General features: G+C 38.4%; 2 long non-coding RNA genes across 2 annotated transcripts; one reads left to right on the top strand and one right to left on the bottom strand.

Annotated features, from left to right (window-relative positions):
* Window positions 1-1,221: 1,221 nt before the first annotated feature.
* Window positions 1,222-2,649, bottom strand: LOC127123243 (uncharacterized). Its single transcript, XR_007803582.1, has 2 exons — window positions 2,075-2,649; window positions 1,222-1,496 (listed from the first exon to the last, which is right to left on the bottom strand). It is a non-coding gene; the product is annotated as an uncharacterized LOC127123243 (long non-coding RNA).
* LOC127123236 (uncharacterized) lies at window positions 1,228-4,140 on the top strand. Its single transcript, XR_007803581.1, has 2 exons — window positions 1,228-2,158; window positions 3,516-4,140. It is a non-coding gene; the product is annotated as an uncharacterized LOC127123236 (long non-coding RNA).
* The last annotated feature ends 9,852 nt before the right edge of the window (window positions 4,141-13,992 follow it).

Raw genomic sequence — 13,992 nt, forward strand, 5'->3', positions numbered from 1 at the left:
CTCTTTAAGGATTTTGCATCCTTGTACACACACCTTATGTACAAACTTTTCCACATTCAATAAAATTCACTTTTCCCCTATCAATTGCTTTCCATTATCAATTTTCATCTCTTGAATTTTGTGTGTGTAAAATAACCGTTTATTTTGATCACATAATATCACAAAACATCGAGAATAATAAAAATCTAAAAAAAAAACGAAAAAACTTTGTGCATTGCTTTAATTACTCGAAAAGTTCTAAAGGGAGATCAGTAGTCTACAGTAAATGCTTGATACACGAAAGCATCTCAATAACTATACGATCAGGTCATACATTCCTTTTCTCCCCAGCAGAATCAAGAGTTGAAATCCTCTGAAGTAATGGAAAAACAAGATCTTTCCATATGCTACAAATTCTTTGGTGCAAATATCGGAGAGTCAAAGTCTACCACCATACCAAAAAGAGTCTCACCCTTGTGGATACCATTCACCCCTCACAAGAAATAACCCGCATTTGTTGCATAGCATACATAACTTCATGGATCATGAAAAATAAAACAATGCATATATCATGCACATCAAACATTTATCTTGCGACTGATCTATTTCCCCAATAAAATATTTCAGTCAATCCCCAGTAGAAAAACCTATAAGAGGAAATTGCCATTCCACATCCCCAATACACTTATCTTCCTCACACCATATTCACTCTGTTATCAACAGACATATTTTTGGATATTCTTATATTTAATCCTCTTCTACCTCGAATGCCTAAAAATTTGTCTTGCTTATTGCTCATTGCATATGCATATCCACATGCCCTAATCATCCACCATAACACATTCATTATCAACTGCATCTTTCAAATAACATCCTTGATTGAAAGGTTTCTTGTTGTTTAAGACACAAGACGCTAAATTATGATTTGCAAGCTTATAGTCATTGTGCTTCATCTTGACATTGTGGATCATGGGCACAACAATAATGTTTGGTTCATTCTTTATGGATGAAGTATTATGGAACCCTAATCCTTGGCATTAGGGTTAGAGGTCACTTTTGCTGACCATTATTTTTTAGGATATTGCACTTTAGTTTTGTCTAGCTATTTGTTTTAGATTCAATGAATATCATGGCACATTCACATTCAAGACCAAGATGCAATTTCAAACACATTTCAAGCTTTCAAATTCAAATATTGGAGGGAAAAGGTTGCTAACTTGAAATATAAGTTACATACACACATTCATCCAAAAAGTTATTTTCATTGCTAAAAATCGAGTTACATCACAAAAGAAACAAATTATCAGACTTTACACAAAAAAATAGCCTTGACCTACAGTTGACTTCGGTCAACTATTGACTTTTTGGTCAACCAACTGACCAAAGTCAACTTTCTAACTATAACCCTAATTACAACACTATATTCACTCCCAAGCTATCCCTAGTCTTGTTCTTCATGGTTCTTGGTCTTTGTACGAAAGCCACATGCCTTGATTAAGCCTTCAATCCAACCTTGCCTAAGCCCATGTAGATCATAACTAACATGAATGATCCTTAATAGACTCTTAATAGAGCATCTAAACTAACCATATTAACTTAACTCAAACTAACAGATTAATAGGGTCTTGACATTATTATCATTTCTAACATCAATATCTAATCCATTTTGTTTGACACTCTAATAGACTTTTGTACATAGTTAACTCATAACCAACATAACTGAATTTTTAATAGAAGTTATTAACAGAGTAATCCTGCTAACAAACTTACTCATGTGATATCTAACTTTGTTAATCTTCCCTAACACCCCTGACCGAGCTACCCTAATTGATTACAAACTCAACACTATAAATCAATCTCTCCACTCCAATCATTAGGGGAGATTCATCCCCTCACTGAAAATCATTATACAATCAAAAGCTCAGTGAGAAGACTCTCAATCTCATTGCACCCTCTGAGCTTCTCCATTACTCTCCTCTTATACACATCACAACAACACGATCGATGTAGGGCAACATGAACTCGCCTACATACTATACACAGAAGAATGGGTAGAAGAAGATCACATCGTGGAGCTTGAGTTTTGAGTTCTTACCTTATCCGAAGCATTTCTGGTTTTCTTATCATCTTCGTCTTCAAAGTCTTGCAACCTTGACCAGAGCAATTCACCGCTTCGAAGGTTGGTTCATCTCCTTCAAACTCTTTGGTTTTGTCCATTTCTCGTTACCAGATGATAACATTAACATATAATATCTATAAACCTAAGTTTTAAGGTTCATATTAGGCATCACTTGCATTTAATTGGGATTTGAAGATTTAGGGTTTATACAGTTCTTCGATTTGAGTTCTGTGGGAGGAATCAAAGAAAGACAACATAATATTAGGAGAAAGGATGTAAATGCGATGGTTTTCATGGAAGGTTAAGGACATTTGAAGCTCCGCAGCTGCCAGAGGCGATTTCTGACGCGGAGGAGGAGTCACCAGGTTTCACCTTAGGGAGAGAGAGGTTTAGGAAAAAAAGAGCGTGTGTGCTTCCATGCTAAGGACTCCCCCTCTCTTTGGCATACAATATGGGCCTTCTGAGCCTGTTAGCCCATGGATGTTGCCATAACACCCCACAACCATGATACACCCCACTTCTTAGTTTGGCTTGGAACTTTGGGCTTCAGGCCCATAAATACTTGTTGCACCCTCTGTTTCTTGTGTAGACCCCCCTCCTTCTCTTTTATTTTATTTTATTTCTTTTCTTCCTTACTTGTTTTTTTTTAAATTTATTTTTTCTACCTTTTAATACACTTTAAAACTAATTTCCCTTTCTTATATTTTGTGTTGTAGTATAAAAATGTCTTAGAAAATAATATGCTTAGGTTTTTTAGGGGTTAATTCATTTTGGAAAATAATAAAAATAGTAATACACATGTGTAGAAATTAATCATTGATTTTAGGATTTTCAATTAGAATCTTAGGATAAATGTCAAATAAATTCACATTAGACTTTTGGTTAACTTGTAATTGTTTAGTTAACTTTAGACTACTTTTTAGAATTAGCATGATAACACTTTAATCTTATTAGGCTTTTTAGACTTAATAGAAATCCATGTGCTTATAATTCATAACTCGATCCTACCCCTGATTGATTAAGTTGATCAAAGTCTTCTTGGATCAACTAATCCTTTGACATATGTTTAATCCCTCTGTCCAGTCAAGTGATCAAAAGTCTCTTGATCACTTATGACTAATTCTCTGTACTGACACTACTATGGATCTCTTAACATGTCACACACAAGCTCAAGATATCATGCAAGACTGTGAAGATTGTTGTAAGACCCCAATTTCGACCCTAAGACCCCCCACACCATCTCATCATTTGCATTGGCTTTGGCATCACACCTTGGTATCCTCCTCACCCCTCATTCATTTGGGTTTGCATTGGGAGAGATCGCCAAGAACTTTTGAATGTATCATACTTTGTTTTTTATTTTCTTACTAACCAAAATATCAAAAATATGTCTAATATAACTTTGTTTCTTATGTAGGTAGTGTGTGTGTCCACCTATGCCTTATCAAGCTCATATATAGGGTTTGAGATCCTCAATGCAAGAGATCAATAAAGAAAAGGTTCACAATGGTTATAAATATCATATATGGATCCCCATGTTCTTTAGTTGTCATTTTGATCAAGAATTCATCAAGAGTTTGAAGCTTGTTTGCCTTGAAACCCCTATTTCATCTAGGTATCTTGTGTGACTTCCTCAGCAAGTTTCTTCGTTAATTGGTCAAATATATCATGGGATAACTCATTATACATCATCTTAAGCATATTTTATCCTCCATGAGCCCAAAATATCACAAGAAATTCAATTTTTCAAGTTGGCTCAAAGAAGTTGACCAGAGAAAGTCAACTGGTCAAATCTAGAATTCCTTAACCCTATCTCCTAAAATTTTTGTCATATGAAAATTATTCTAAGATAAAATCTACTCTTTATGACATTCCAAACAACTTTCATGTTGGAATCAAGATCTAAGTTTGCTTGGAAAGTCATTTTTTATGGTGAAAGATTATAGGTCATTTTGTCTGTGCCATAGATGGAGGGTCAACTTCCAAGAATTATAACTTGCTCAATATTTATGATATGAAGGCCATCCAAGTTTCATGATTAACTTAAATGTGTCGTGTCCAACATTTATTCTTTGAAAAATGTAAAATTCTACTTGAAAGGACATGTGCCAAGAGGAAACATTATAGGTCATTTTGGGCCATCATCATTGAACAAGTAATTTTCCTCAACTTCTAAAATCCATATCTCCCTCATGAAATATTCAAATAGTGTCAAATTTGTGACCAAATTGAATAGGAATTAAAGAGCTACAACTTTAAAGAAGAAATCATTTTCATTTGAAGCTCATCACAAAAATTTTCCAAGATGGAAAAAATGGTCATTTGACTTTTAACTTAGAAAATTTTCAACTATGTTTGGTTTCTCCAACTTCCACCTCAAAATTCATCATGATCCAAGCTCCAAATGGAAAATGTTTCAACAACAAAGTTTCTCCCCTTCATGGTACCTTTCCAAAGTGTCCATGATCATTGCATTTGGAGCATTTTTGAGTGACGTGCACATGGGTGTAATGCATGGACCTATTTGGAAACTTTTGTGATCAACTTTCAACCAACATTGCATGGCTTCATGAATTGATTTAGGAATCACATATGCACGATTTTGGACTCATTTCAACCATTATTTGGGCCTTGTATACGCGCATGCAAGCATGCACCATATCATTGCTATTTTTGGCAAAAGTTTGAAATAGTGTGGAAAGAAATTGATAGCCAATAAATACATGGTCCTTGAGCTCAGAATAGGGATCCCCTTGCCCAAGCTTTGACCTGCTTCTTCCCTAACCTCCACTGAATGGATAAACTTGAAGATTTCTCTTGAAATTGAGTTTCAATTCTCATTCTATTTTGGAATTGAAACTCCAAGAATCTAAGCCCTTTAATCATATCCATTTCACGTCATGCAAGTTGTTAGAGGCGAGCTGTAACACCCTTCTAAAATACCCCCAAATATTTAAATTAAATAATAAAATATCAATCAGAGTAATTATGCCCCGAAGGGTGTCACACAATCACTTCACACCAATCATCAAAATATCCTGTCATGCTCATTTATTTAATCAAAATAAGACACTTTTGCATAATTCGCAGCGGATACAAAATAACAACATTCAAATCATGTACTACATTACATGTAAAGTTGGTCAACAACCAAAATAAAACATAGTAAAACGTCCCATCCTGATGTTACATCTACCAGAGCATGACCCACTAAGGACTACACTAGACTCCCAGGACTAGCTCCTATTCAATCACTGCTCGTTACCTGAAAACATAGTTGTAAGGGTGAGTTCCTCAATCGATATAAGAAGCATTATAGACTATCATGTAATGCTAAGTAATATAACACATATCATCACTCTAATCAGATTACATATATTCAGCAACGACAATATCTACTCATAATCATCATCATCATCATACTCAAACTCAAAACAACCATAAAACCCACGTATAATATTGGAATACATCCATTCATATTATACGCCCTACATACATATATTATGCAATGAGACTCCATGCATGCGGTACCGACTACTCGTGAACATATAGTTCAACCTCACCGACCAAATCCAGGTACGGCTACCAAGCTCACTAGTCCCACTCATTTGAGACATAGTGACTCACTCACTAATTCCTCACCATGGGAATTAGCTACCACCCCAAGGGCTATGCTGTGCACGCTAATCACCTAGCATGCAAACATCAACAACAATCAAAATGATTTACTCACTAATTCCTCACCATGGGAATTAGCTACCACCATAAGGGCCACAATATGCATGCTAATCACCTAGCAATGCAACAACAACAACCATTCAAGAATAGACATATGCTCACACTCTAAGCCATAAAACAGTCTATTCACAAATGCATACATAACTGATACATTCACAGCATCATGCATGCCATCACACATCATCAACACATTTATCATAAAAGCATATCATATCATGCCGCATAATCAAACACAGTATTAGCACACTCTACTAATACCTATACTACTCAAAACAACGGAAAATAATCCCTACTACGTCATACATCAGCTAAGTTACATCACTCAGCCTAAACAACCAAAAACTGCACAACAACAGTTCAGAAAATCACAAGTCTGCCCATACGCGTATTGCCTATGCCCATACGCGTATTGCCCATTCCTGACCAAGTCCATACGCGTATTGCCCACGCCCATACGCGTATGCTACGCGTACCACATCCTCATACGCGTACCAACAGAGACACTTTCACGTTCAAAACATCATCTTTTCCACTCATACGCGTATGGTATACCCCATACGCGTACCACTCATGGGATACGCGTATCACACGCGTATGGCGCGTACCAGCGCCAAAATTACCTTTTCTAAGCCATCCCATACGCGTATTGCCTAGTGCCATACGCGTATGACCAGAATCCAGTTTTCCAGATCTGCTATGGGTTTTCTCTGCTACGAGATTTCTACAATCCCAACCTTCTACAGTTCAATTTTCATACATGTTCGTTCGTTTTATCAATTACAGATCATACACATTCGGCTTCCCAAATCGCTAACCTTACTACCTCTAATTCCTACGAATTTTCGTCAATTATCATCCAAATTCGTTCATCAAATATTTCACAATTTCAGCATGCATCATTCAAATCAGAGTCAAAATCCATGGTTTATCACTACCCATTACATGTTATCCCATAATACCCATTAATCGATGATAAACCCCCCTTACCTGAGTTAATCCGGCAATCTCTGAGCTTCAAGCTTTTCCTTCCTTCAACCCTTGTTCTCTTTGCCCTTTTCCTCTTTCTGTCTCTTTTCCCTTTTCACGTGAAAAATAAACCTTTTACCAATTGGGACCTTTTTCTAACTTCCAACTTTTATTCCAATAATTATTATTCCACTAAAATAATAACCCAATAATAATAATTCCAATAATATAATAATTCCAATTATTTAATTAAATTAATAAATATATTATTAACTCAATTTAAATAATTATCGTATTTTATCGGGGTGTTACAACTCTCCCCCACTAAAAGAGTTTTCGTCCTCGAAAACATACCTCAAGTGAATAACTCAGGATAAGACTCCTTCATCTGACTCTCAAGTTCCCAAGTCACATTGCCACCTGCTGGTCCTCCCCAAGCTACCTTCACCAAGGCAATATCTTTACCCCGCAACTGCTTCAACTCTCGATCCTCGATCCTCATAGGCGATGTTTCAACAGTCAGGTTATCTCTCACCTGTACATCATCTACTTGGACTACATGCGACGGATCATGAACGTACCTCCTCAACTGAGACACATGAAAAACCTCATGCAAATTCGCAAGCGACGGCGGTAAAGCGATACGATAGGCTACCTCTCCTATCCTTTCCAAAATCTGATAAGGACCAATAAATCGAGGTGTCAACTTCTTCGACTTCAAAGCTCGACCAACCCCAGTTATCGGAGTAACACGAAGAAACACATGATCTCCCTCTTGGAACTCAAGTGACTTCCTCCTCTTGTCATGATAACTCTTCTGACGACTCTGAGCAATTCTCATCTTCTCCTGAATCATCTTAATCTTTTCCGTAGTTTGTTGAACAATCTCCGGTCCAACCACAACACTCTCACCGGACTCATACCAACATAAAGGCGTCCGACATCTCCTACCATACAAAGCTTCAAACGGTGCCATACCAATGCTCGAATGAAAACTATTGTTGTAGGTAAACTCAATCAAAGGCAAATAACAATCCCAAGCACCTCCTTTTTCCAAAACACAAGCTCTCAAAAGGTCCTCTAGTGACTGAATCGTCCTCTCAGTCTGACCATCAGTCTGCGGATGATATGCAGAACTCAATCTCAGCTTAGTTCCCAAAGCCCTCTGCAAACCTTCCCAGAACTTCGATGTAAATCTAGGATCTCTGTCCGAAACAATACTCGACGGAATACCATGTAAACTTACAATCTTCTCAATATACAACTCGGCTAGTCTCTCTAACGGATAATCCATTCTGATCGGAATGAAATGAGCCGATTTCGTCAATCTATCAACAATCACCCAAATAGCTTCAAAATTCTTACTTGTCCTCGGTAAACCAGAAACAAAATCCATACTGATACTATCCCACTTCCACTCTGGAATAGCCAACGGTTGCATTAGCCCAGACGGCTTCTGATGCTCAATCTTCGACTTCTGACAAGTCAAACAGGAATAAACAAAACTCTCAATTTCTCTTTTCATTCCCGGCCACCAAAATAACTTCTTCAAATCATGATACATCTTCGTAGCTCCAGGATGAATACTCAGGCCACTACGATGTCCTTCCTCCAGAATACTCTTCTTAAGTTCGGTAACATCCGGAATACACACCCGATTACCAAATTTCAAAACACCATTCTCATCAACTCTGAATTCACCACCTTGACCTTGATTCACTAGAGTCAACTTATCAACCAAAAACACATCGGATTTCTGACCTTCTCTAATCTCATCCAGAATACTACTTGTTAACTTCAACATTCCCAATTTAACACTATTGTGAGTACTCTCACACACCAAACTCAAGTCTCTAAACTGCTCAATTAAATCCAATTCTTTAACCATTAACATAGACATATGCAATGATTTCCGACTCAATGCATCAACTACTACGTTTGCTTTACCCGGATGGTAATTCAAACCAAAGTCATAATCCTTCAGAAATTCTAACCATCTCCTCTGTCTCATATTCAGCTCTTTCTGATCAAACAAATACTTTAAACTTTTATGGTCACTGAAAACTTCAAATCTTGACCCATACAAGTAATGCCTCCATAACTTCAGAACAAATACCACAGCTGCCAACTCTAAATCGTGTGTCGGATAGTTCCTCTCATGAATCCTCAATTGTCTCGAAGCATAAGCTATAACCTGCTTATTCTGCATCAACACACCACCCAAACCCAACAATGAAGCATCACAGTAGACCTCAAATGGTTCCGACGGACTCGGTAATATCAGAATAGGAGCAGTAGTTAACCTCCTCTTTAACTCTTGGAAACCTTCTTCACATTTTGAATCCCAAACAAACGCTTGCCCCTTTCTAGTCAACATCGTCAACGGTAACGCCAACTTCGAAAATCCCTCAATGAACTTCCTATAATAACCAGCCAATCCAAGGAAACTTCGAATCTCAGCAACAGACTTCGGAGCTTCCCACTTAGACACCGCTTCTATCTTAGAAGGATCAACAGCAACACCACCTCTTGAAATCACATGACCAAGAAAACTCACCTCTTCTAACCAAAATTCACATTTGGACAGTTTAGCAAATAACTTCTTTTCTCTTAGAACTCCTAAAACCACTCTCAAATGCTCAGCATGCTCTTCTTCAGATTTCGAATACACCAAAATATCGTCAATAAACACCACAACAAACTGGTCTAGATACGGATGGAAAATCCTATTCATATACTCCATAAATACTCCAGGTGCATTAGTCACACCAAAAGGCATCACGGAATACTCATAATGTCCATACCTTGTTCTGAAAGCAGTCTTCTGAATATCCTCAGTTTTCACACGTATCTGATGATATCCCGACCTCAAATCTATCTTGCTGAACACACTCGCACCAACCAACTGATCCATCAAATCATCAATCCTCGGCAAAGGATACCGATTCTTGATCGTCACTTTATTCAGTTGCCTGTAGTCCACACACAACCTCATAGTACCTTCTTTCTTCTTACTCAATAACACTGGTGCACCCCACGGTGACACACTCGGACGAATAAATTTCTTATCCAACAGATCTTCCAACTGACTCTTCAATTCAGTTAACTCAACAGCAGACATACGGTACGGAGCCATCGATATCGGTCTAGTACCAGGTACCAAATCAATCGAGAACTCAACTTCACGCTCTGGTGGCAATTCATTCACTTCTTCAGGAAACACATCAGGAAAATCACACACCACGACTAGATCACCAATCACCAGTTTATCTTTAGCCTCCATAGTCGCTAACAGTATAAACAACTCTGCCCCATCTGCTACTGCCTCATTCACCTGCCTCGCTGATAGAAACCAACTCTTTCCTTCCTCAATCTCAGGAAAAATCACAGTCTTATCAAAACAATTGATATAGACTCGGTTAAACACCAACCAGTTCATACCCAGGATAACATCAATCTGCACTAGTGGAAGACACACAAGGTCCATCCCAAAGTCTCTACCAAAAATACTCAAAGGACAATTTAAACAAACTGAAGTAGTAGTCACTGAACCCTTCGCAGGAGTATCAATCACCATACTTCCACGCATCTCAGATATCTCTAACTTAAGTTTCACAACACAATCCAAAGATATAAAGGAATGAGTAGCACCGGTGTCAATAATAGCTACAAGAGGAAAGCCATTAATATAACACGTACCTCGGATCAAACGATCATCTGCAGAAGTCTCAGAACCCGATAAAGCAAAGACCTTGCCTCCCGACTGGTTCTCTCTCTTCGGCTTAGGACACTGTGGACTGATATGACCCACCTCTCCACAGTTGAAACAAGTCACAGTCTTCAACCGGCACTCTGCAGCCAAGTGACCACCTTTTCCACACTTAAAACACTTCTTCTCATTACTGGTACACTCATGGATACGATGTCCAGCCTGACCACATCTGTAACACTTAGCAGGGGCGCTAGAGTCTCCCCCACTAGGCCTCTTCATCCCACTCTGCTTCTGAAAACCTTTGCCAGCTGCATACGGTTTTCCACGATCATTCTGACTCTTGCCTTTCCTATCAACCCTTTGCTGATAGCTCTCTGCTCTGGCCTTGGAATCCTGTTCAAAAATCCTGCAACAGTCAACCAAGTCAGAAAACACTCTGATCCGCTGATACCCAATAGCCTGCTTGATCTCGGGACGCAACCCGTTCTCAAACTTCACACACTTTGAAAATTCCCCAGTAGCCTCGTTATAGGGAGTATAATACTTTGACAGCTCTGTGAACTTAGCAGCATACTCAGTAACAGACCTGTTACCCTGTTTCAATTCCAAGAATTCTATCTCTTTCTTTCCTCTAACATCCTCTGGAAAGTACTTCCTCAGGAATCTCTCTCGGAACACTGCCCAAGTGATCTCAGCATTCCCAACAGATTCCAACTCAGTGCGGGTAGCAACCCACCAATCATCTGCTTCTTCTGACAACATATGCGTACCGAACCTGACCTTCTGGTTATCGGCACACTCAGTCACTCGGAAGATTCTCTCGATCTCCTTCAACCACTTCTGAGCACCATCTGGATCGTATGCTCCCTTGAACATTGGAGGATTGTTCTTCTGGAACTCACTCAGTTGACGAGCAGCTCCCATTCCCACAACATTCGGATTTCCTCCAAGTACTCCGGCTAGCATACCCAGAGCCTCAGCAATCGCAGCATCATCTCTACCTCTTCCAGCCATCTCTATTCTGAAAACCCAACAACTAAAACAATAAGTACTGATAGGGTTACACAACACCTATCCCGTACAGGGGAAACAAAATAATTACGACTCGACCGACTATGCTCTGATACCACTAATGTAACACCCTTCTAAAATACCCCCAAATATTTAAATTAAATAATAAAATATCAATCAGAGTAATTATGCCCCGAAGGGTGTCACACAATCACTTCACACCAATCATCAAAATATCCTGTCATGCTCATTTATTTAATCAAAATAAGACACTTTTGCATAATTCGCAGCGGATACAAAATAACAACATTCAAATCATGTACTACATTACATGTAAAGTTGGTCAACAACCAAAATAAAACATAGTAAAACGTCCCATCCTGATGTTACATCTACCAGAGCATGACCCACTAAGGACTACACTAGACTCCCAGGACTAGCTCCTATTCAATCACTGCTCGTTACCTGAAAACATAGTTGTAAGGGTGAGTTCCTCAATCGATATAAGAAGCATTATAGACTATCATGTAATGCTAAGTAATATAACACATATCATCACTCTAATCAGATTACATATATTCAGCAACGGCAATATCTACTCATAATCATCATCATCATCATACTCAAACTCAAAACAACCATAAAACCCACGTATAATATTGGAATACATCCATTCATATTATACGCCCTACATACATATATTATGCAATGAGACTCCATGCATGCGGTACCGACTACTCGTGAACATATAGTTCAACCTCACCGACCAAATCCAGGTACGACTACCAAGCTCACTAGTCCCACTCATTTGAGACATAGTGACTCACTCACTAATTCCTCACCATGGGAATTAGCTACCACCCCAAGGGCTATGCTGTGCACGCTAATCACCTAGCATGCAAACATCAACAACAATCAAAATGATTTACTCACTAATTCCTCACCATGGGAATTAGCTACCACCATAAGGGCCACAATATGCATGCTAATCACCTAGCAATGCAACAACAACAACCATTCAAGAATAGACATATGCTCACACTCTAAGCCATAAAACAGTCTATTCACAAATGCATACATAACTGATACATTCACAGCATCATGCATGCCATCACACATCATCAACACATTTATCATAAAAGCATATCATATCATGCCGCATAATCAAACACAGTATTAGCACACTCTACTAATACCTATACTACTCAAAACAACGGAAAATAATCCCTACTACGTCATACATCAGCTAAGTTACATCACTCAGCCTAAACAACCAAAAACTGCACAACAACAGTTCAGAAAATCACAAGTCTGCCCATACGCGTATTGCCTATGCCCATACGCGTATTGCCCATTCCTGACCAAGTCCATACGCGTATTGCCCACGCCCATACGCGTATGCTACGCGTACCACATCCTCATACGCGTACCAACAGAGACACTTTCACGTTCAAAACATCATCTTTTCCACTCATACGCGTATGGTATACCCCATACGCGTACCACTCATGGGATACGCGTATCACACGCGTATGGCGCGTACCAGCGCCAAAATTACCTTTTCTAAGCCATCCCATACGCGTATTGCCTAGTGCCATACGCGTATGACCAGAATCCAGTTTTCCAGATCTGCTATGGGTTTTCTCTGCTACGAGATTTCTACAATCCCAACCTTCTACAGTTCAATTTTCATACATGTTCGTTCGTTTTATCAATTACAGATCATACACATTCGGCTTCCCAAATCGCTAACCTTACTACCTCTAATTCCTACGAATTTTCGTCAATTATCATCCAAATTCGTTCATCAAATATTTCACAATTTCAGCATGCATCATTCAAATCAGAGTCAAAATCCATGGTTTATCACTACCCATTACATGTTATCCCATAATACCCATTAATCGATGATAAACCCCCCTTACCTGAGTTAATCCGGCAATCTCTGAGCTTCAAGCTTTTCCTTCCTTCAACCCTTGTTCTCTTTGCCCTTTTCCTCTTTCTGTCTCTTTTCCCTTTTCACGTGAAAAATAAACCTTTTACCAATTGGGACCTTTTTCTAACTTCCAACTTTTATTCCAATAATTATTATTCCACTAAAATAATAACCCAATAATAATAATTCCAATAATATAATAATTCCAATTATTTAATTAAATTAATAAATATATTATTAACTCAATTTAAATAATTATCGTATTTTATCGGGGTGTTACACGAGCCAAGATAAATTGGAAGCAAGATCAAGCTCAATTGGAGCAAACCGAAGGTGAATTTTCGGGATTTTCTCTTCTTCGATTCTCCCTCAATTCTCCACTATTTTGCTTGTTCTTTGGTTGTCTAAAGACCTACCAACGTAGGTAACAAGATTGAGTTGCTTTAAGATCAAATCGAAGCAACTCAGTTCAGACTCCTCAATTTTCAATTCCATGTATCTTTCAGTATCATGAGAATTGGAGAATTCTGA

This window comes from Lathyrus oleraceus, chromosome 1 (genome assembly GCF_024323335.1).
Source record: "Lathyrus oleraceus cultivar Zhongwan6 chromosome 1, CAAS_Psat_ZW6_1.0, whole genome shotgun sequence".
NCBI lineage: Eukaryota > Viridiplantae > Streptophyta > Magnoliopsida > Fabales > Fabaceae > Lathyrus > Lathyrus oleraceus.